The 21,267-nt window shown below is 42.0% G+C and overlaps 1 protein-coding gene across 5 annotated transcripts in view; it reads left to right on the top strand.

Annotated features, from left to right (window-relative positions):
• The first annotated feature begins 6,043 nt into the window (after positions 1 to 6,043).
• The window catches only part of RTL9 (retrotransposon Gag like 9), a 55,905-nt gene continuing 40,681 nt past the window's right edge, over positions 6,044 to 21,267 (top strand). For 2 of the 5 annotated variants that reach the window (XM_060183282.1, XM_060183281.1), the window contains exon 1: positions 6,050 to 6,173. The gene's annotated coding sequence lies outside the window, so the exon portion shown is untranslated. Of the gene's footprint in view, positions 6,174 to 15,219; positions 15,431 to 21,267 lie in introns of those variants that run through there. The other 3 variants (XM_060183284.1, XM_060183283.1, XM_060183285.1) reach the window with 2 other exon arrangements.

Here is a 21,267-nt window from a genome sequence, read left to right as displayed (position 1 = left end):
AAAGCTCAGGTGCCCTGCCTTTCTGGATTTTTAGCTTGCTTAATGCCTAATGCAGTCTGGCCTTGGTCTTGCAATTCCTCCCCTGTTGTTTGCAGAACATGACTAAAAGAAGGCTAAGGCCTGGGGAGAGGGACTCCATGGTAGAGTGCATATCTTGTGTGTATGTAGTCCTGGGTTAAATTTTGGGATGGATATATAAAATTTAAGAAAAACAAGAAGAAGGAGGAAGAAGAGGAGGAGGTGATAGAGAGGGCCTGGGGAGATAATATAACGGTAATGCAAAAAGACTTTCACGTCTGGGGCAGCAAGGGTACCAGGTTCAAGCCTCAGAACCTCCATAAACCAGAGATAAGCACTGTTCTGGCAAAAAAATCAAGAAAAATAAAATCATACAACATTTCAGTCAGGTTGGTAGTGAATTCATCCTATTGCACACACATTAACATGTTCACAGACCCAGATTCAAGCCCTTGGTGTCCACCTCCACTTCCTCCTCTGTCTTTTTCTTTTCTTTGCAAGTTCACTTGTTTCAGTTCTCTATATTATGCATGAACAAACATCATCAAATTCCTTTTTTGTGTGTTTATTTTAGAGAGATATAAATCATAGTACCATTCCAAAATCCACCACATTTTTATTTTTAATTTTTTTGTATTATCTTTAGTTATTTATTGGATAGAGACAGCCAGAAATAGAGAGGAAGGTGGTAATAGAGAGGGAGACAGAAAGACACCTGTAACACTGTTTCACCACTTGCGAGGCTTCTCCCCTGCAGGTGGGGACAGAGGGCTTGAACCTAGGTCCTTGTACATTCAACCAAGTGTGCCACCATCCAGCCCCAACCACACTTCTCCTGAAAAAAAAACATATAAATATGTATAAATTTCCCAGGATTGAACCCAGGATCATACATATGTAAGAAGTTTCATGGGTGAAGCAGTGCTATAGGTGCCCCTATTTCTCTCTCCCTCTCTCCTTTCCTCTCAATTTCTCCCTATGTAAAATAAATAGATATTAAAAATAGAAGAAAGAGAAGGAGGAGGAGGAGAGCAAAGTGGGAGAGGAGTCAGAGTTGGAGTCATAATCAAATATGTCTCTAAGACTTTGTGAGAACTATAGTGGTTATCACTGGGGGAATGGTAGTATAGAACTTTGGTGGTGGGTGTGGGGACTACACTACTGAAATTCTATTTCTTTATAAATAAAGCTCTTTTACAAATTTTATTTATTGGATATAGACTGTCAGAAATCTTGAGGGAAGGGGGAAATAGAAAGAGCAACAGAGAGATACTGGCAGCACTACGTTCTCCCTGCAGACGGAGACCTGGGGCTTGAACCTGGGTCCTTGCGCACTGTAACATGTATGCTCAACAAAGTGCACCACTACCAATCCCCCACTCCTTTATTCTTACAACCTTGTTAACCACACTAAATCACTAGTAAAAAAAAGTAAGGTTGAGAGCCAGAAGACGCCTCACCTTTTCTCTTACCATGCATGAAGTTCTGGATTTGAGCATCAGCACCACATGGGAATATTATCGCATCAGAGGATGCTCCAGGGATGATGGCTGGGTGCTTTGATGACTCTTCCTCTCTGTCTCTCTTCCTGATTTTTTTAAAAAAAGAAACAATAAAGCAGAGCAGACTGTGGTGGAATAATTCTAGGATCAAAAATGTAAGGATATAATGTAAGGATATAATGTAAGGATATAATGTAAGGACATAATGTAAGGATATAATGTAAGGATATAATGGAATAATTCTAGGATCAAAAATATTGTGAACTTCACAGGAAGGTGATCATTCTAAAATGTGTGGGATTCTGGTACCTAGTATTTAAAATCATTATAACAACATCAGAAATATTTTGACCACTCAGTTAGGTTTTTTTTTTAGATGTTTTGCCAGGGGGCAATTTCTGTATATGTCCTAAAATAGATTTGACCTTGGTAGCAATGAGAAGGTTGCCCCTGCTTTATAGGAGCAAGCAAACACACATAAACACATGTACACACATGCACACACATATACATACACATACAGTCACTTTCTACAAAGTTTGTGGTGGTGTGGGGTGGCAAAAGTGAAACAGGTGCTCTGTCCCAGCCCTAAAGTCACAGCACATTGCCAAATCTTAATACAAGAACAGATCCCATTTACACAGTACCCTAGGCTCATGTCTTTCCAAAACCCCCAAAGGCTTTGTAAAATGAAAGGCCTCTTTCAAGTTTATGGTAAACTCATTTGGCAGTAAAACTTGAAATGGCATGAAGCTAATTATAGTCTTTATTTAATCACACCCTATGTGAATATTCATGTGTTTTTTTTTCTTTGCTCCAGAAATATCAGTGTACTTGATTACTGGGTGCTGCCTCAGATACCACTGGAGGTAATATTCTACAGGCACCTTACTGCCATTTAAAAAAGCCAAAGCGCTCCAAATTTCTACAGTTATAGGAAACATCTCAGTATCTAGAAGTGAATGATGTCTTTTTTATTTGTTAATATTTATTTACTTATTCCCTTTTGTTGCCCTTGTTGTTTATTGTTGTAGTTATTATTGATGTCGTCGTTGTTGGATAGGACAGAGAGAAATGGAGAGAGGAAAGGAAGACAGAGAGGGGGAGAGAAAGACAGATACCTGCAGATCTGTTTCACCGCCTGTGAAGTGACTCCCCTGCAGATGGGGAGCCCGGGGTTCCAACCGCTATCCTTACTCCGGTCCTTGTACTTTGCGTCACATGTGCTTAACCCGCTGCGCTGCCCGACTCCCTGAATGATGTCTTTAAAAAAATTACCAGGTTCCGGATGCTGACCAGACTTCCCTGGACAGACGACCCCATCAATGTGTACTGGAGCGCCACTTCCTCAGAGCCCCACCCTACTAAAAAAGAGAGAGAAAAGAGAGAGGGAAAGAGAGAGACAGACTGGGAGTATGGATCCACCAGTCAATGCCCATGTTCAGCGGGGACGCAATTACAGAAGCCAGACCTTCCACCCTATGCATTCCACAGATAGAGAATGGGAAGGCTATCAGGGGAGGGGGTGGGATGTGGAGATCGGGTTATGGGAATTGTGCGGAATTGTACCCCTCTTATTCTATGGTTTTGTTAATGTCTCCTTTCTTAAATAAATAAAAAATAAAAAAGAGATAACATCAAAAAAAGAAAACATAAAAAATTACTTATTTATTTTTATTGGACTGAGCGAAATTGAGAGGAGAAGAAAACATGGAGAAGAAGACAGAAAAAGAAACACTTGTAGCACTGGTTCACTGTTTGTGAAGCTTCGACCCTGCAGGTGGGGGGCTTGATCCGGGTCCTTGAGCATAGTAATGTGTGCACTTAACTTGGTGCGGCTCTTACAGATCTCCCTTTTTTAAGTGTCAGCAAGGTTATCACTGAGGCTTGGTGCTTTCATGATGAATTCCCCCAAGGTAGGGAGTGGGTCCTTAAACCTTAAAACTTAAACCTGGGTCCTTGCAGCATGGTAATATGTGCACTCTGTGGGGTCCACCATTACCCAATTCAATGAAAAATCATTTTCATGTGTCTTCCTCAGTCACCTGTGAGCTTCTCTAATGGCCAGCACATAGTGTCACATGTGGTTGAGGCTACACCAGTGTGTGAGGAAGGAAGAATGAATAGTCTATAGAGTTCAAGGAAACTCATTGTTGTGAAAGTCTTTCTTTCATCCTGACCTAAACTGTCTCATGTTGCCATTCATGTATTCAATGCCATTAATAGTGAGGATAAACCACTTGCCAACCTCTTTTTGTTTCTTCCTGTGGGTTTTAAATTGTCCTTACAATGATAATACTTTTACCCCCCCCCCCCATTCTTTCCAAATCTTTGATCACCTTCACTGCTGTCTTCTAAAGCCTAAACAGTTTCTTTCACTGAGATTTGTAGCCTAGTCCTTAGGGTAGGACTGCAAAAAGCTTAACTATTATGTATAATAGGCCTTTCGTTTCTATGGTGAACTTTTCCAATCAGTTTCATTTGGTTGGGCTAAGAAGCTTTGCCTTTGAAAACACACTTGCAGGGCAAACTCAAAAGGCCATGGATAACTTTGTCTCAAGCATATTGGTTGGTAACCAAGAAGAAGGGAAAACAGCACTGTTGGACCACTAGAAACTGTAATTATGAAAAGCTGAAAGCAACAGGTAACACGTGTAATAGGGGCCTGCATGCAAACAGCACTGTGAATAATTACACAGTGGCCTCAGCCTGACCTCAGGAGAAACAGCCTCGTTTGTGTGTGCCGTGTGCTTTTTCTCTACCAAGGTTGCTAAAGGCCATTTCTGACCACTTACTTCCCATTAAGTGCAGCTAGTGAGCTGGACTTGCTCTAGGTGATTGCAAAACCAGTGGATTAAGTTAAACTCCTCACTAATTATGCCCCCTCAGACTTCCTGTAACTCACTATTATTTTTCTGGCATAAGTAAAAACATTAGACTCAGAGGTAAAATTACTGTACTAATAACCAGGAAACAGCAAAATGCACATGGTGGTATTTTGGGAAGTAAACACTGTTATCTTCATTCTGTCGGGACTGCCATAATGCTTTCTCATCAGACTCAGGATACTTCCTTTCAGGGTGAAAACTATCCATATGGTGATGGTGAGCAACAGACACATTTTCCCTCACTCAATTATGAAATATCTATTCAGGTGTGCTTGTTAACTTCTATGCGTGAGTCAGAGCCTTTTGTTGGGCACACTTTGTGTACATGCATTTTTAAAGAGGTGCTGTTGAGTTTTCCACAGGCAGGTCATTCTTTCTGAAAAGGTCACATTATAAATTTTCCTTGTCATTTCTTGTGTTGTGGTACCTCAGGTAAGGAGATGTAGGATGCCAGTTTGCAAAGGGAGATTGTCAAGAGGGGAATATTGAAATTAGTTCACCAAGGGCTCCCAAAGAGACAGCTCACTTGGTAGAAGGGATCCCTTCTGGGCAAGTAGGTGGCAATATAAAAGCCAAGTGAACCTGAAGTGATGGGGGGGTGTTGTAGAAACTCTTTGACTCCACCATTTTTACCAGGCTTGACTGGCTCTTCTGCAAAAATGCTAAGACTCCAAGGAGCAGGGCGAGAATCTGTCCTTGCTGCTACTGGGAGAGAGGCTGGGATTTTCTCTTAGAGTATCTAAGTGTCTTTAGTCAATGCTCATAATGGCCATATTATTTTTTTAACATGTAGGCTCTACTCATTTTCTCTTTTTTAAGAAGTATAGACAGCTGCAATTTCAGGGAATTTTAATTATGTGGTAGGCTCTGCATACAACACTTTATGTAACATATGTCTTTTAATCTGCTCAAGGATTTTTCATAGAAGGTACAGTCATTACCTTCAGTTTCCACTGAGGGAAGCTGACTCAGAGAGGTTAAGCAGCCTGGACAAGTTCACACAGCTAGTAAATTGGCAGAGTCAGAACATGAACTTCATAAACTTAGATGTGTCTGACACCACAACCTAGCTAAGGACTACTTTGTGTAGTCCTTGTAATGTCAAATAGCCAGCTTAATAAGCATGCCTGTCTTCTTTCAACAAATGGCAAAACATCTGGTCTGCTTGATTTGTGAGACTATAATTATAACAAACCAAAATGATGTTATCCAACCATGAAAGTCTAGCTTTCTATTGCCTTTTCTAGGAATTTTTTCTCCCAACCTCATATCCACTTCTCCTCTCCTTAGCTGGATAACAAGATTTTTCAGGAAAAGTTCTAGAAAGAGTCCCATATGCCTTTGCTTTTTTAAAAAATAAATTTTATTTATAAAATGGAATGCCTTTGCTTTTTAGAACCATGTATATAGTAAGTGCTCAATAAATATTGGCCAGTTATTTGGAGAGAGAGAGCAAGAGGGAGAAGGAGAGAGAGATAGAGATAGAGGGAGAAGGAGAGAGAGACAGAGAGAGATACCAGGGACTGAATGAACTTGGAACTTGGGATCTCAGGGACCTCGGTCATGCAAGCCTGTTGATCTACTGATATACTATCTCTCCAGTAATGAAAATCTTTCTTTTCTTTTTGTTTTTCAGTTTCAGGAAAATGAAAACTTATTGAAACAAAGAAGGGATATAAAATAAAGAGGAAGATACACACATAGCCATGTACAAACCCTAACGAGTAAGAACATCCCACAAGAATATTTAACACTCAGAAAACAGGTGAGAACCTACAAGATATTTTGCATTAAAAAAGTTTATTCTTTATTACAGAGTTGAATATTTTGTTTATAACTTGTTTATTTATTATTTATAACATATATTATATACATTACATCTTATAAAAATATGACCTAAATATATATCATTTCTATCAGTTTAATCTAGGCTCTTGCTTGAGATGACACCATTTTCTTTATTGGGGGGATTAATGGTTTACAGTCAATGCTAAACTATAGTAGTTGGCACATGTGTAACATTTCTAAGTTTTCTACATAATACTCTAACTCCTCACCTAGGTCCTCCTCCACCATCATGTTCTGGGACCTGAACACCCCACCCCCACCCCAGAGTCCTTTAGTTTGCTGCAATACAGCAAATCCAGTCCAAGTTCTGCTTTGTGTTTTCCCTTCTGTTCTTATTTTTATCTTCTTTCTATGAGTGAGTGTCGGGCTGAGCTTTATTGACGGGAGACAGACGACCAGGGACTCATGGTTGAGCTGTACGCAGTATCTCTTTATTTATGCAGGACGCAGCACAATCTATACCAAGCTAAGCTAAACTCAAACTACAAACAACCTTGTCCTTATAAATATACTAGCCCAGTAGGGTGGGAACAGGATGCGATGCAGAGAGGGTGGAGAGAAAAGTGACTGGTGAAAATCAGGGTATGACAAGGAGAGGATCAGGGTGTGACAAGGAGAGGGGGCAGAGCAGATGAGAATTTTACCACTAAACCACCAATGCCCTGGAGGGAAGGTGGTGCTTGTTAACAGAGGTTATGTAAAAAGAATGAAGTGGTTATGTAAATAGAATAGTGTTAAGCAGGGGGGATTTAAACCAAATGAAACAGAAGGGGTTTTTAAAAGCATACCAACAAGTGAGCTCATCCCCTAGTCGTCCTACTCTTTCTGGCATATCTCACTTAACATGATTCCTCAGTCATGAAAGTCTTTTGCACAACCATTATGCTTTCTTCCTTGCTTACCATGTGCTTCCTAGGATTGCAACAATAACTGTCATTTGCTGACATGCCATCATGTGCCAGGTATCCTGTCAAACATCTTATAGGCATTCATTCTTTTTCATCCTTAGAAAGACACTATGGGGGTAGGTATTATTACTGTTATTATTATTATCATTATTATTACTACTGTTTTCCTCCCGATGAGCAAATTAAAACTCAGAGAGTCTAAGCAAAATTCCTAAAGTCTCTCAGGAGTTATGAGGTAGACCTTGAACTTATACCCAGGTCTGTTTTATTTGAGGCCACATATTCTTGGCTATAGACTTTGCAGGGAACTGGGATTCCATCTGTCATGGTTTGAGGCTATCTGTGTGAGGCTGACAAGCGAGCTATTTAAAGGCTGGTAGAAGAAAACCCTGAGTGTGGCCGACTCTCTGACTTTCTGTTTATAGAAGATAATTCTTTAGCCATTCCATATTCTAAAATAATCTAGTTGGGGTTTAAAAGACTGCGGGAATCTGGTGAGACTCAAGTTCCAACCTGGATTTACTTGGACGCACTCTACTACTGTTTGTCCTGTGTGTGTGGTGGGGGGAGTGAGGGTGGAGGGTGTGGAGTCCAGAAAAGACTGATATTTGTAAGTAGTCACACCCTTGGGATAAGGTCAGAAACAGTTGTAGCAGCTGAGTACAGTGGGTGTAGCCAAAGAGAGTGACAAGAGGGTACAGTAATTGGTTTTGGTGGAAGCAGAGGTCTATTAGGTCTATTAGCAGAGGTCCATAGGAATAGACTGGGGCTTGAGTCTCATCAGATTCTAGTAGCCAGGATAGCACTCCATTCCTTGTGGGGCTGGGATAAAGATAATGGGTCTTTGCGGGGAGAATCTTGCATAACCTCCCATCCTCCTCTAATTCTTTTATTTTTTATTTTTTTATTTAAGAAAGGATTAATTAACAAAACCATAGGGTAGGAGAGGTACAACTCCACACAATTCCCACCACCCAATCTCCATATCCCACCCCCTCCCCTGATAGCTTTCCCATTCTAAGGAAATAGGATGACTAGGCCAGTGGTTTGCAACTGGGGCAATACTGCCCCCTAGGGGACTTTCAGAAAAATGATGAGCTCATTTCATGAACTGGAAACAGCTGCTGATTATCCTGTCCTGCAATCCCTAGGATAATCTTGGAAGATGAGGACTAATCCAGCATCCTGCATGATTTTCAAATGTTCTGTTGGAATTTTGTGGACGCTCTGCTTATAATGATCTGAACTGCTAATAACTGACTAGTCACACAAAGGGGCTAATATCCCTCCACTCCCAGTTTAAATGACTCATCATGCAAAGAAATGGGACATCCAACTCCCCACCTCCAGAGTTTTACTCCAAGTCATTCACCATCCCAGAAAATCATGTTGACAATTTTGGTCTTGCTTTTAAACATAGAGTCATCAGCAAAAAGACCCTCTACCAGATTCTGTTTGTAGATGTTGTGTTGTCAGGATGCTAAATAAAGACAGAGGCCTCTTCCTACTTCCACTCGTCTTTTAGTGCAGACCTGAGTAAGCACTTGTATATCTGAATGTAGAGTAGTTTATCTTGGGTCCCTTTCATTTCCTCTTTATGTGGTTGGGTATCTTTCTCTTTGCACTCCTAATTGTAGGCAGGTTATTATGTCTATGAATTTAATTTCATGATAGTAAAATGGTGCAACAGAAAAGTATTGCCAATGGCTAGGGAAATAGTTCAAGCTGGAAAAGGAAAGGATTATCATGGCCTGAGGATCTAAGTTTGATACTTGGCACTGCCTGTGCCAGAGGGGGGCTCTGCTCTCTCTCCCTCTCATGGCTTTCTCTCTGTCTCTCACATAAAATAAGTAAAAATAAATCTTAAAAAGGAAAAAAAAATCACTAAAGAAAGGGGTTGAATTTTATACTGTTGAAAACTGTTGCACTAGTCTGTGGGTTTCCCAATAACCAAGACTATGGTTATTCTGCTTTCGTTTGACTTAATTAACTCAGTGCCAGGTCAGAGTAGGTGCTTAGCGGACTCAAGCACAGAGCCAGGGAACCAGGGATCTAGGTCAGCAGAATTGTGGGACAAGGCTTGTGGTGGATTGCAGCTATTGATCACCAAAATAGGACAAGATCCCAGTTATCAGAAGAGGAACCTAGTACAGTCTTTTCCAGCATTAGAAAGACCTGATGTCAAGGTCCAGTGTTCTTGTCTTGAGCCATACTTTGGTCTAGAGATTTAGGTTGGATGGTCTCAGTGGCAGGGAGGGGGTGGGGTATTGGGGGGCTGGGAGAGGTCCTCACAACCTTATCTAGAAATAAGACCCCCCCAAACTTGGATGTGTCTGACTGCATTGTGTCACTTGGGCTTAAGCAGAAATGTCCCAGGGAAATGAGGCTCAGTGTCTGCCAAGTTCCCAGTCTCTGGTAGTCTTGGTGTTCTCTTGGTCTTTTTTCTTTCTTTCCTCCCTCCCTCCCTCCCTCCTTCCCTCCCTCCCATCTTTCCTTCCTTCTTTCATATTTTCTTTTCTTTTCACTTCACCAGAGCACTGCTAAATTCGGTATTCTGGTGTTACTGGGGCTTGAACTTGGGACTTTTGGTACATCGAGCATGCAAATCTTTCTGCATAGCCACTATGCTATCACCCCTAGTGATAATCTAGTCTTATTCTTTAGACAGTTCCAGCCTCACTCATTTTCCAGTAGTTGCTGCTGTTGCTTTGTACTCCTCAGATCCTCTTCTTCATGGGTGATGCATGCACTTCTTCTTTCTGGGTCCTGTCCTTAAAATCAGGCAAATATCATAAAGCTTTTGGGATGAAGGAATTAAATGTACCCTTGCCTCTTTTTGCAACCAGTGTTATCACTGGGGTTTGGTGCCTATGCAGCTCCATTACTTCTGGTGACCATTTATTTTGATAGTAGGTGGGAGACAGAGAGAAATAGGATAAAGATAGACAGAAGGAGAGACACCTGCAGCACTGCTCCACTGCACATAAAGATTCCCCATTCACAGCACATGGGGGCCTGGGGTTTGGACCTGGGTCATTGAGTATAGCAACATGTATCATCTACTAGGTGAGCCATCATTTGGTCCCTAAGACTCTCCATTTTTATTGGGTGGTGGTAGCAGCAGTAAGGAAGAGAAACAATTTTCTTAGAGAGAAAATTCATAATCACTGAGGGAAATATTAAAACACCTACTAGCAGGCTTGGAAATGGCCTTGACTTCATCTGGTTCATATAATTCCCCAAACCATATGCTCAAGCTCAGTCCTTCTGATTCAGTAGATATTAATTGATGCCTAGAATCTGTATAACAATATGTGCCTCTGGTGATTCTGAGTCCACCTAGGGGATCAACTTATTGTTGATCAACTAGAAATCAGCTGAATCCCAGAGATGCCTAGTCTTTTGTCCTAGGTCATACAGCAACTCATGACAGAACTGGTCTGGAACATCGTGGTAACCCTTGATGTAGGAAGAAGGACCTGAACTTTCTCTGCAAAAGTTGGATGTCCACTCTGTCTGTAAGTAGGGAACAGAGAGGAGGCTAAAAGGTTGCTTTAACCCTATTACAAGCAGTAAATTTATTGCAGGGTTTAGGAAAGAATCAACTAAACATCCACTAAGGTTAGCAGGACAATAGGAACTTGCCAATATCTTTAGCTGTGTCTGTCCATGGGAAAGCAAGGGGAAATGATGGAGGCAATTACCCACCTATTATGTTCAAACACTTTGGTTGAAAATCTCCTGGTGATGGACAAAATGTCACTTTAAGTAGCTGGAATGACTGCAATTCTCATTTTGCTTTTCTTTTTTTCTTGGAGACACCCTCCTGTTATTCCTGTTTCCTGGGGCATGTGTGTGAAGCGGTTCCCAGCCCCAGGAAATGGAGGAGAGGGGCAATCATGCACAAGAAACATCAGGAGGTGTTGTGCAACCTTTTCCTTATAAGAGAACCTTTTGGATTCCAAGCCATTCTAGCTGGGGCCAAGAAACAAGCCGCAGAACCCTCCAAACCATCAGCTTATCAAGTCGACATACTTTGAGGCAGCTCCTATGGAAAGCTCCAGGGACAGCAGCTGCTCCATCAGCAACTGAACGAAAATAACACCAGATTTCTTTATTTAGAATAGATGCTTCCTATTTTGGTTCCGAAGTGGCAAATCTGTCTGCCCTCTGCCCTCAACAGCTCTAACTGCCTCAATGCGAGACATATCTGCCTATTTATACGTAGTAGAGTTACCATAGGTACCTACTTTCCTCCCTCTGAGCAAGAGGCTTATTGGAAAGGTAAGGTACCCTGGCCAAGGATCAGGGAGGGGTTCAAGTGCACTAAGGGAAGGAGACCAGTTGTGTGTCACTACTACTGGAAGCAGCAATCCCTGGAACCTTATATTTCTGCCCATTTCTGCCACAAGTAATTTGTCTTGTGATCCTGAACAAGTCTCTCCATTCTGTGGGCTTCAGCTTCATCATCTTCAGGGGAAAGAACTCACCATTTATTGACACACCTGGGTTACCATAAGAAAAAAAAATGTAGGGGAGTTGGGCGGTAACTCAGCTCGTTAAGCGCAAGTGGTGCAAAGTGCAAGGACCGGCATAAGGATTCCAGTTCAAGGCCCCGGCTCCCCACCTGCAGGGGAGCCGCTCCACAGGCTGTGAAGCAGGTCTGCAGGTGTCTGTCTTTCTCTCCCCCTCTCTGTCTTCCCCTCCTCTTTCCATTTTTCTCTGTCCTATCCAACAACAATGACATCAATGATAATTACAACAATAAAACAACAAGGGCAACAGAAGGGAAAAATAAATAAATAAAACCTAAAAAATAAAATGAAATTAAAAAAAGAAAAAAGAAAAAATGTATAAGGATGGGGGTAGATAGCATAATGGTTATGCAAAGAGACAGTGTCCCAGATTTAGTCCCCCACACTAACAAAAGCCAGAGCTGATCAGTGCTCTAGTAAAATAAATAAATAAATAAATAAATAAATAAATAAATAAATAAATAGTGACTCTCTAGCTCATTCTTTATTCTCAAATGGCTTCCAGATTAGTCAAAGCTTTAGATTTTAAAAAGGGAAACCACTGAGTGGTCATAAGGAATTATAGCATATTTTAAAAAGAATATTGATCAGGGGACACTCAGTGGTACACTTATTTGAGTGTACCACGTTACCGTGATCTGGGACCTGGATTCAAGACCCTGATTCTTGCCTGCAGGGGGGAAGCTTCGAGAGTGTTGAAGCAATGCTGCAGATGTCTCTTTTTCTTTCTGCCTCCCTATTTCCCCTTCTCTCTTAATTGCTTTCTATTTCTATTCAATAAATTAAAAATAAAGAAAAAGGAATATTGAGATGAGGGGGCCAGGAGGTGGTGTGCTCAGTTGAGCGCACATGTTACCATGCACAAGAACCTAGGTTCAAGTCTCTGGTTCCCATCTTTAGGGGGAAACATTTACAAGTCATGTGGTGCAGGTGACTCTCTTTCTCTTCCCCCTTTCATCTCATTTTTTTAAACAATTTTTTTATTCCCTTTTGTTGTCCTTGTTGTTTTATTGTTCTAGCTATTATTGATGTCGTCGTTGTTGGATAGGACAGAAAGAAATGGAGAGAGGAGGGGAAGACAGAGAGGGGGAGAGAAAGATAGACACCTGCAGACCTGCTTCACCGCTTGTGAATGACTCCCCTGCAGGTGGGGAGCCAGGGGCTCGAACTGGGATCCTTATGCCTGTCCTTGCGCTTTGTGCCATGTGCGCTCAACCCGCTGCGCTACTGTCTGACTCCCTTTTATCTCATTTTATCTCTGTCTAGATCCAATAAAGAAATAAACAGATAAAAGCAAAGTAAAAGAATATTGAAATAGCAAATCTTTTCAATGTAAGAAACCCCCTCCCACTAAGATCTATTGAGGAAAAGAATGACATATTTAATTATGCAAAAATTAAACAACTTCTGTTGTGGCAAGCATATTTCAGGCAAAGGTGAGCAATCAATAGAAAGGACAAAGCAGAGAGTCGGGCAGTAGCGCAGCGGGTTAAGCCCACATGGCACAAGGACTGGCATAAGGATCCTGGTTTGAGCCCCTGCTCCCTGCCTGCAGTGGAGCCGCTTCACAGGCAGTGAAGCAGGTCTGCAGGTATCTGTCCTTCTCTCCCCCTGTCTGCCTTCCCCTCCTCTCTCCATTTCTCTCTGCCTTATCCGACAGCAAGGATATCAATAACAACAATAAAACAACAAGGGCAACAAAAGGGAACAAATAAAAAAATTTAAAATAGGACAAAGCAGGGCAACACCCCACAGAAGGCAGTTACAATATAGTCATACTATTCCATTATAAGAAATGCATTGTTTACCTTATAGCACTCACATGATCTGCAATTACATTATTTTTTTGCTTGCTTATTATCTCTTTCCTCAGTTTATATGTCAAGTCTATGAAAGTCCAGGATTTTGTTTATTCACCAATGTACTCTTTGTGCAGGACTGGTACACAATAGCTGATCAACAGATATTTGCTGAAGGAATGAATGTTTGAGTGAGATTCTGTAATACAGTGAGAACCTGAAAAACAATCTACCAGAAAAATGAATGAAGAATTCTGAACAGGTGGATGCCATGAAAAGATTAAGTCATAACAACAATTAAATAGTAAAAATGGAAATTAAAAGAATAATGAAACAACTGAGGTGCTGTTTTCCACCTCTCAGGTTGACAAAAATTTAAAAGGTTGCAAAATGTCAGAATTCATGTGGATCGGTTGGGATAGGCACCCACTAACTCCTGGTGCACATTTAAATTAGCATAATAGTGGTAGTGGAGGTTTCTAAATGGGTAGAGTGAAGAAGCTGAATGCATGAGGCCCTGAATTAAAGCCTCAGTACCCCATTGCTCTGGTTTCTGTTATCACTCTCTCTTTCTTATGAAAATAAACAAATATGTCCTTTAATTAGCACAGTTTCTGGAGAGCAACTTGAAACATCATATGACCTAGCAAATCTTCTTTTTAATAGCTTGTCTTTTAGAAGTGCTACATGAGTAAAGACATTCATTTATTTGTAATTATTTACATTGTTTATAAATAGCAAAAAAATCAGAAGTAGTCTAAATGACTACACAGTTTGACTTGTTCTTCTAGCTCTTGTAAGCTGTGTGACCTTGACAAGTTTCTAAAGCCCTTTGCTGTTATTTTCTTATCTGTAAAAATGAGGAAAATTGCCCTCCTTTATAAAGCTGTGAAGAATCAGTGAGATAATCCACATGAAATGCTGAGACAATACCTGATTCACAGGTCTTCTAGCCTGGTACAGAACATTCAGTCATTGCCACCTGCTCCTTTTATGACAATGTAGCCGCAAATAAGAATAAGCTAGATCTTAATATACTGATATGCAATGATGTCTCAATATACAATTGTGATAAAAGCAAGTTACAGGGTTAATATAGTGGGCTTTGAGTTTTGTTAAGGATAATATATTTTAGACCTCGGAGAAAATCTAGAAGGATAGACAGTGAACAGTGGTTACCCCTGGGGAAGAGGATGGGGTGGAGAGTGGATTTTCACTTCAGTGATGATTAGAATTGTTTGAAGCAAGCATGTGTCACTTTTATAATAAACAAAAGATGTAAAGGGGAAAAAAAGCTGCATTTGGAAGTCTGAGGACAGTTAATCCCACCAAGTCTCACATCCCCCAGTCCTTGGCTACAGACCAAACGTGAGCCTCCCTGCCGTCATCTGTCCTCTCCCACACCGTCCCTAGTGGGCTCCTTGCTCCTATTCCTCACCATTCCTGACTCATTCTTCTCCCCTACTACTTTCTTCTCCCACTTTTCTCTGTACCCTGTGGAAACACCATCCCACGAAGAACAATTCCCCCCACGCTCTCTCTAAAACCACTTCTTCACGGAACAGTTTTCCACCTCTCTGCCTGAAGAGCTGAAACCTGAGGCTCCCCAGAGGAGCTCACGACTTTGCCTGCAGCGCCCTCTGGTGGACAGAGCTTACCCTTCCACACCACAGGCACCCCAGGGCTGGGAGGTGGGGTCTGTGCTCTAGCTTCCCCAGTTTTCTTCCAGACCGTTAGACCTTCCGGCTTCGACCAAGAACTCCTCCTTTTCATGCCACCTAGCTGCAGACTCCTCTTCTCTCCTCTGCTCATCGATTCTTCTTTGTAACCACCCACTCCTGGTCAGCCTTCCCCCACCCCACTACCCTTTCAACGAAGAGTTCGACATCTGGCTCACTGTCTTCTCCATCCCAAGTCCTGACATCATTCTGGGTGAGTTCGACATCCATGATCCATGTGCAGGACACACCCCCATGTTAGCTGTACCATCAAAACCGATCCATATCGGAATCCCCCACCATCCACACCCTCCTCGCTCACCTCAAAGTTCATCTTTTAAGTTTATTTTTTAACCTCAGGAGGGTTTCCAGGTCCTCTTCATTTTCCCATCCTGCTAACCCCTCCTACCTTACTTCCTTCCCTCACCATCCTTGAAAATGATGATGATGATGATAAGTATCTTATTCATATAATTCTCATAGTAACTTATAAGACAGGCACTACTTTCAATTTTTGTAATGAAGTGACTGGGGCTCAGAGAGGTGGAGTGACCTACCCGATGTCCCACAGCTAGTATGAAACAGAGGCAAGATTTGAAGCCAGGTCTGATCATCTAACTGAACAGAGTAATCAGAATACTGCTTAAATTCCCAACTCCCTTGCCCTGTGTCTTTCTGACACATCCACTAGGCAAAAACCCAAGCCTGGATAAATTTAACTGACAGCCTCTTCTTCTGTGCTTACACCCAGATGGAGGATCTCTGCTGGAGAAAATCTCATCACTTTGTTGATTAGTCCCATTCTAAAGTCATAGTTTCCAACCTCAGCTGGGCCCTCAACTCAGCTAAACAATCCATCTAAGTAACTGTCCTGACAACAGCACTTTCAAACTTTCTCCACTGCCCTCTGAAGTGAGACTGTCTGAGTTAGAATCCTGCCTCGGCCGCTTCAACGCCTCATATCCTGTCAGCCTTTAAGGAAGGGTGAGGTAGAAGAAAAGGGAATGAGGGGAAGGGGAAGAAAAATGTATTGGAGTGGCTTCTGGGTATCACCCACTGTGCCAGGTACTTTGCATGCAGTAGCTTGGTGAACCTGCCCAGTAGGTCCACCGGGGAGATGCTCCTCTCACTCTTGCTTTACAGAAGAGGAGACTAAGGCACAGAAAGGTTAATTCATCCAGTAAGGTAACACAGCATGTAAGTGGAAAAGCCTCTTAATTTAGATCCTCTTTATTGTAATTAAATATGGTGACAGTCCACTAAATTACCCTCCTGTTACCTGTCTCATGTCCTCCAATGTACCCTTCATTCTCCTGCTGGAGCAATCTTTGGATAGTGTGTATCTGTACCATTCTGCACACACACAAAAAACCTTCTGAAACTCTCCTTTAGTCTTTAGGATGAAACTGAAACCTTTCATCTGAACAGCTTGCACCTCTCCTTCCTTCCTCATTGTGTCCACAGTCATCTGCCTATCATCCAATCATTCTCAACTAATCTTGGCTACCTGGTGACTCCATTATTTTGTATATGTTCTGCCTGGCTTTCCCTGCTCCCAATTCCCTTTCTCACCCACCTTTAATGCTTCTCTTCTGTCTTTTCACAGTGTCTATGGTCTATGCAGTGATCACAGTGTGCTATAATTTCCTGCTGACTTGTCAGTTTTCTCCCACTAAAACAGCAGATCCCTGTGTGTGTGGGGGTGTTGACTTAGTCATCTCCATGTCCACACTCTCCTAGGCAGAGTACCAGAGCCTGGTTAAATCCATGTTTGTGGATCGACTGACTGAATGAATGAATGAAGCAAATGGGGGAAGAAAAAGCCCTCAGTTGGAAAGTTTAGTGACATGAGCTGTATGGTATCTGGTTCTTGGCTGAAACTGCTGCAGTCTTTCCCTATGACTACAATGCTGTAAAAATATGTCTGCACGTGGATAAAGACTGGAAGAGAACTTTCCACACAAAATTAAGACTTGTGTCAGAGTGGTGAGTTGATGGATGCTTTTTAACCCCCTGTTTTCAAAATGTTCTTTAGCACTGTTTTATGAGAGCTTTAGCAATGTAGCAGACCTTGTGGAAATGGAACCTGGGTTTCCCGTGGAGGAATCAACGACCAATATGTCTTAATGCCCAGTGTAGTCTGCTGGGTTTGGGAGCTGTGGTGAGGGTGGTGGGTAGAGGCGACTCATTCTGATTCAAGTTCACATGGTCAGGAGGCTCACCAATTCAGTTGGATTTGCTGGAATAAAATGAGAACTTTCAAGAATTTTCCAAGCTCCTGGGTTAAGGTATTTTTTTTTCCTCCCAAAGCTGGACAGCAAACAAAGATTGCTTTTGTTTGCAGTAAAGGACTCATTCCTCCAAGTTTGTCCTGCAGTATGACTTCTACAGCTATGGGAGGGGGGAGTCAAGTTTGCTGAGTGGGGGTGAGTCCGACTGACCATGCTTGTGTGGTTCAGAAATGACTGAAAATGTTTCTCGTTTCTGGATCTTGAGTAAAATGTTTAGGAATTTCATTGGCAAAATGATGGAATTGTTCCTCTCCTGCAACAGGACTTCTAAAACTACATATCATGTGTTAACCCAAAAGAGGTGGGTTGCGGTGGGGGAAGGAAACAGTAAGCTCCAAGATTCAGATGACAAGCATTTCACTTTTGTTGGGCGCTTACTTACTTTGCTGGGGCAGGCACCGTGTTCAGAACTTTGGAGCTACCTTATTTAAAACTCACAACAGCCTTCAGAGTAGGGACTGTTATTAGCCCTTTGCTAGAAATGGTGAAACAGGTTCAGAGATATCCAACTCTGAAATCCTGAGACTGGGATTGGAGGTAGAGTGCAGCTGGCTTCCAGACTAGGCTTGCTACAATGGGTCCAAAGTATGTCTATGCCTTTCCTTTTATTGACTAGTTGTGTAGTACTTATCATGCACCAGGCAAATGGTAAGTGCTTTAAAAACCTTTGTTCATTTAGTTTTTATAGATAACTCTGTGAAGATATAGAGATCTTTGTAATACTTTTTTTCTACCAGGACTTCTCCAGAGCTCTGCATCTGCATGATTACACTGCTCCCTGCAAATTACCATTATTTTTTCAGATAGAGGGTGAGAGGCAGAGTGAGAAAGAGTCAGAGAAAAGGAGACACCACAGCATGTTTTATCACTCATGAAGCTTTCTTTGTGCAAGTGTTCCCATGTGGTGACTTGGGGGTTCAACCCTGATCTTTGCACATGGTAAAGTATATACTCTTCCAAATGAGCTATCTCCTAGCCCCAAAAGGTGTTGGTTTTAACAACTTGTAACAAATCAAAAACCAGCAGCACAATGAGGTGAAGCCACTTGCCTGGGGTAAGGCAGAGCTACAGAGAACAGAGTCAAAGTTTCAGTTTAGGCAGTCATGTTCTGTTGTTCAACTCCTAACCTTGATCTTGTGCTACTTGTTGTGTTCTGTTTGTGCAGCTCTGCTCAGAAACACCGAAGATGTAGAGTGTGGAGCTCTTTTTTTTTTTTTTCTGTAGTCTGAAATAAACCTGTTCTTCTATTTTTCCTAGTAAAGTGCCTTGTTTTGGTCCCAGGGATCTTATCAAAGTGTGTGTGTGTGTGTGTGTGTGTGTGTGTGTGTGTGTGTGAGAGAGAGAGAGAGAGAGAGAGAGAAAGAAAGAGAGATAAATACTTCTGCGCCTTCGTAGTGAGACTAACTCAGAGGCATGGTTTACTGTTAGTTAGAACTTTTCCATCCTCTTCAAAGTTGAAGCTCTCTGAATATGTTTCACCATCTTTTCTAAAGAAAAAGGAGTGCTTTCTCCTTACATCTTCATTTTTTTTCAGGTGTGGGGGGGTGATGTGAGAGGCAGTTTTCGCCATCAGGCAGCCATTGGATGGATAAAGGTGTCTGATTTAAAAATTCAGGGATCAGATTCACTTTTTTTTCTTTTTTATGCCAGAGACTTCAAATTAGAACAATTTAAAGGCAGTGCTTTTGGAGGAGTGACCAGGGACTGACTAGCAATCTCTCCCTATTGTCCCTCCCACCCCATCTGCACTTCCTCCTTCTCCATAGTCCTGCCTCTTTCCCTAGAGCCTGACCAGACAATGGTGGCTGCTTAGCTCAGGAGGGAGGGGAAGTTGAGGGTTGCAGGCCCAACCCACCAGCTTGAAAGCTTCATTTGACAGTGGAGGAGGCACATCTGGTTTGGGTTTTCAATTCAATTCAACAATGATTTATTGTGGACCTGCCAGCTGCAGAGGTTCTGGGCTCAGCTAGGCAGGGAAAGAGATGCAAAGATAAGTAAAAGAGTTAAAAAGAGTTAGTGTCTGTGTCTTTAACAGAGTTGTCTGAGTTTCATGTGTGTGGAGACCTGGAATGATTTTTTAATGTAGCAAGCCCCTGTGTTGGGTCATTTGTCTCATGTGTAACTTATGTCTTTAAGCCTTTTTCCTTGTAGGTTCTATGATAGGGGCTGGGGTACTATGACTTTATTTTACACTTGAGGAAATTGGTCTTCAGAGAGAAAGTAACTGGCTCAAGGTCACATAGTTAAGAAGTGATGGAACCAGGTATGGAACCTAGCTAGATGTGTCAGGTTACGAAGCCCATGCTCATTAATATATATATATATATATATATATATATATATATATATATATATATATTTCTTTTGACCACAGCACTACACAACCCTATCTTATGGTGATGCTGGGGTTTGAACCTGGGGCTTCAGGCATGAAAATATATTCTACAAACTTCCATGCTCTCCAAGACCACACTCTTTTATTATTATTATTTTATTACCAAGGTGATTGATGTGGCTTGGTGCCTGCACTGGTCCATTATTCCTGGAATCCATTTTTCCCTTCATAGTAAGAGACAGAAATAGATAGATAGATAGATAGATAGATAGATAGATAGATAGATAGATAATGAAACAGAGAGCAGGAGAGACATCTGTAGTAATGCTTCACTACTTGTGTGGTACACACTGCCCCACAGGTGGGGGTCTGGGGTTTGAACATGGTAATGTGTGAGCCACCACCTGGCCCCTGCATGCATACACTCTCAACTTTTAAACTTCTCTGCTTTCCACAATGATGAAGATGATACTGAGTACCATATGGGTCTGTGGGCCAAGGTCTGTGCTCCTAAAGTCCCTTTAAGGCAGGCTGTGAGCCCCTTTTCCAGAACAGAAAACAGAGGCTACTTGGAAAAGTGATTGAGGAGAGTTGAATCTAACACATTCCAGTTTACCAGTCTATACCTTGAGAGTGGTGAACATGAGTGCTATGAAGGTTTAGGGATCTGGGAAAGTTTCTTGGCATAGATGTCATTTGGATTTGACCTTGAAGGGGAATGATGTTTCTGAAAGTAAAACTAGGGGAGAAGGCCTATCAGAAGGAAGACTTTGAGCCGATAACCTAGTGAGATGGACAGTGGGGTGTTTAGATTGAGAAGACTGCAGTCCAAACAGTCTGTGGGTAGGGTAACTGCTTGGGTATAGAAAAGCAAGGGAAGGAAATTGACATTCTTATTAAGGTGAAGTTCTTGTTTTTCAATCTAGAATAGTTACTACCCTGCAAAAGGATTTTCACATGATGATGCCTTGTAACCCATGAGCAAACACATACAGGATTCTTGCTGGAGACCTACTACTGTGACAGAGAGCTGCAGTGAATACAAAAGAAAACCACTCAGTCTCCCAAGTGTATGCTGAGAGTCCCCACGTGGTTGGGGAGTCAAGAAACACAAACTGGGAAAAGCAGCAGTCTGCCCAGGCAGTTTGTGATGAGGGCCAAATGAGTTTTCCCAACTGTCAGATTTCCAGGAACACAAAGATGGGAGTGTGGGGTGGTGGAGGTAGGGAGGACCTCAAAAAAGAGGCTTCACCAGGAGGGTGGGGTTGTGTTTTGAAGGATATTTTAGTAGGCACTGATGGAGAGGAAGGCAGGCAGGCAGACAAGCTTAACACTGGGTAGAAGTATTGCTGTAACTGGCTCCAAGGAGTCATTTTTCCAAACTTCACTGCCCACAGCTGTATCTTGACCTCTAGTTTCTTAGGG

The sequence above is a fragment of the Erinaceus europaeus genome, chromosome X (assembly GCF_950295315.1).
Source record: "Erinaceus europaeus chromosome X, mEriEur2.1, whole genome shotgun sequence".
Lineage (NCBI taxonomy): Eukaryota > Metazoa > Chordata > Mammalia > Eulipotyphla > Erinaceidae > Erinaceus > Erinaceus europaeus.
This window is presented reverse-complemented; position numbering and strand designations above follow the sequence as displayed.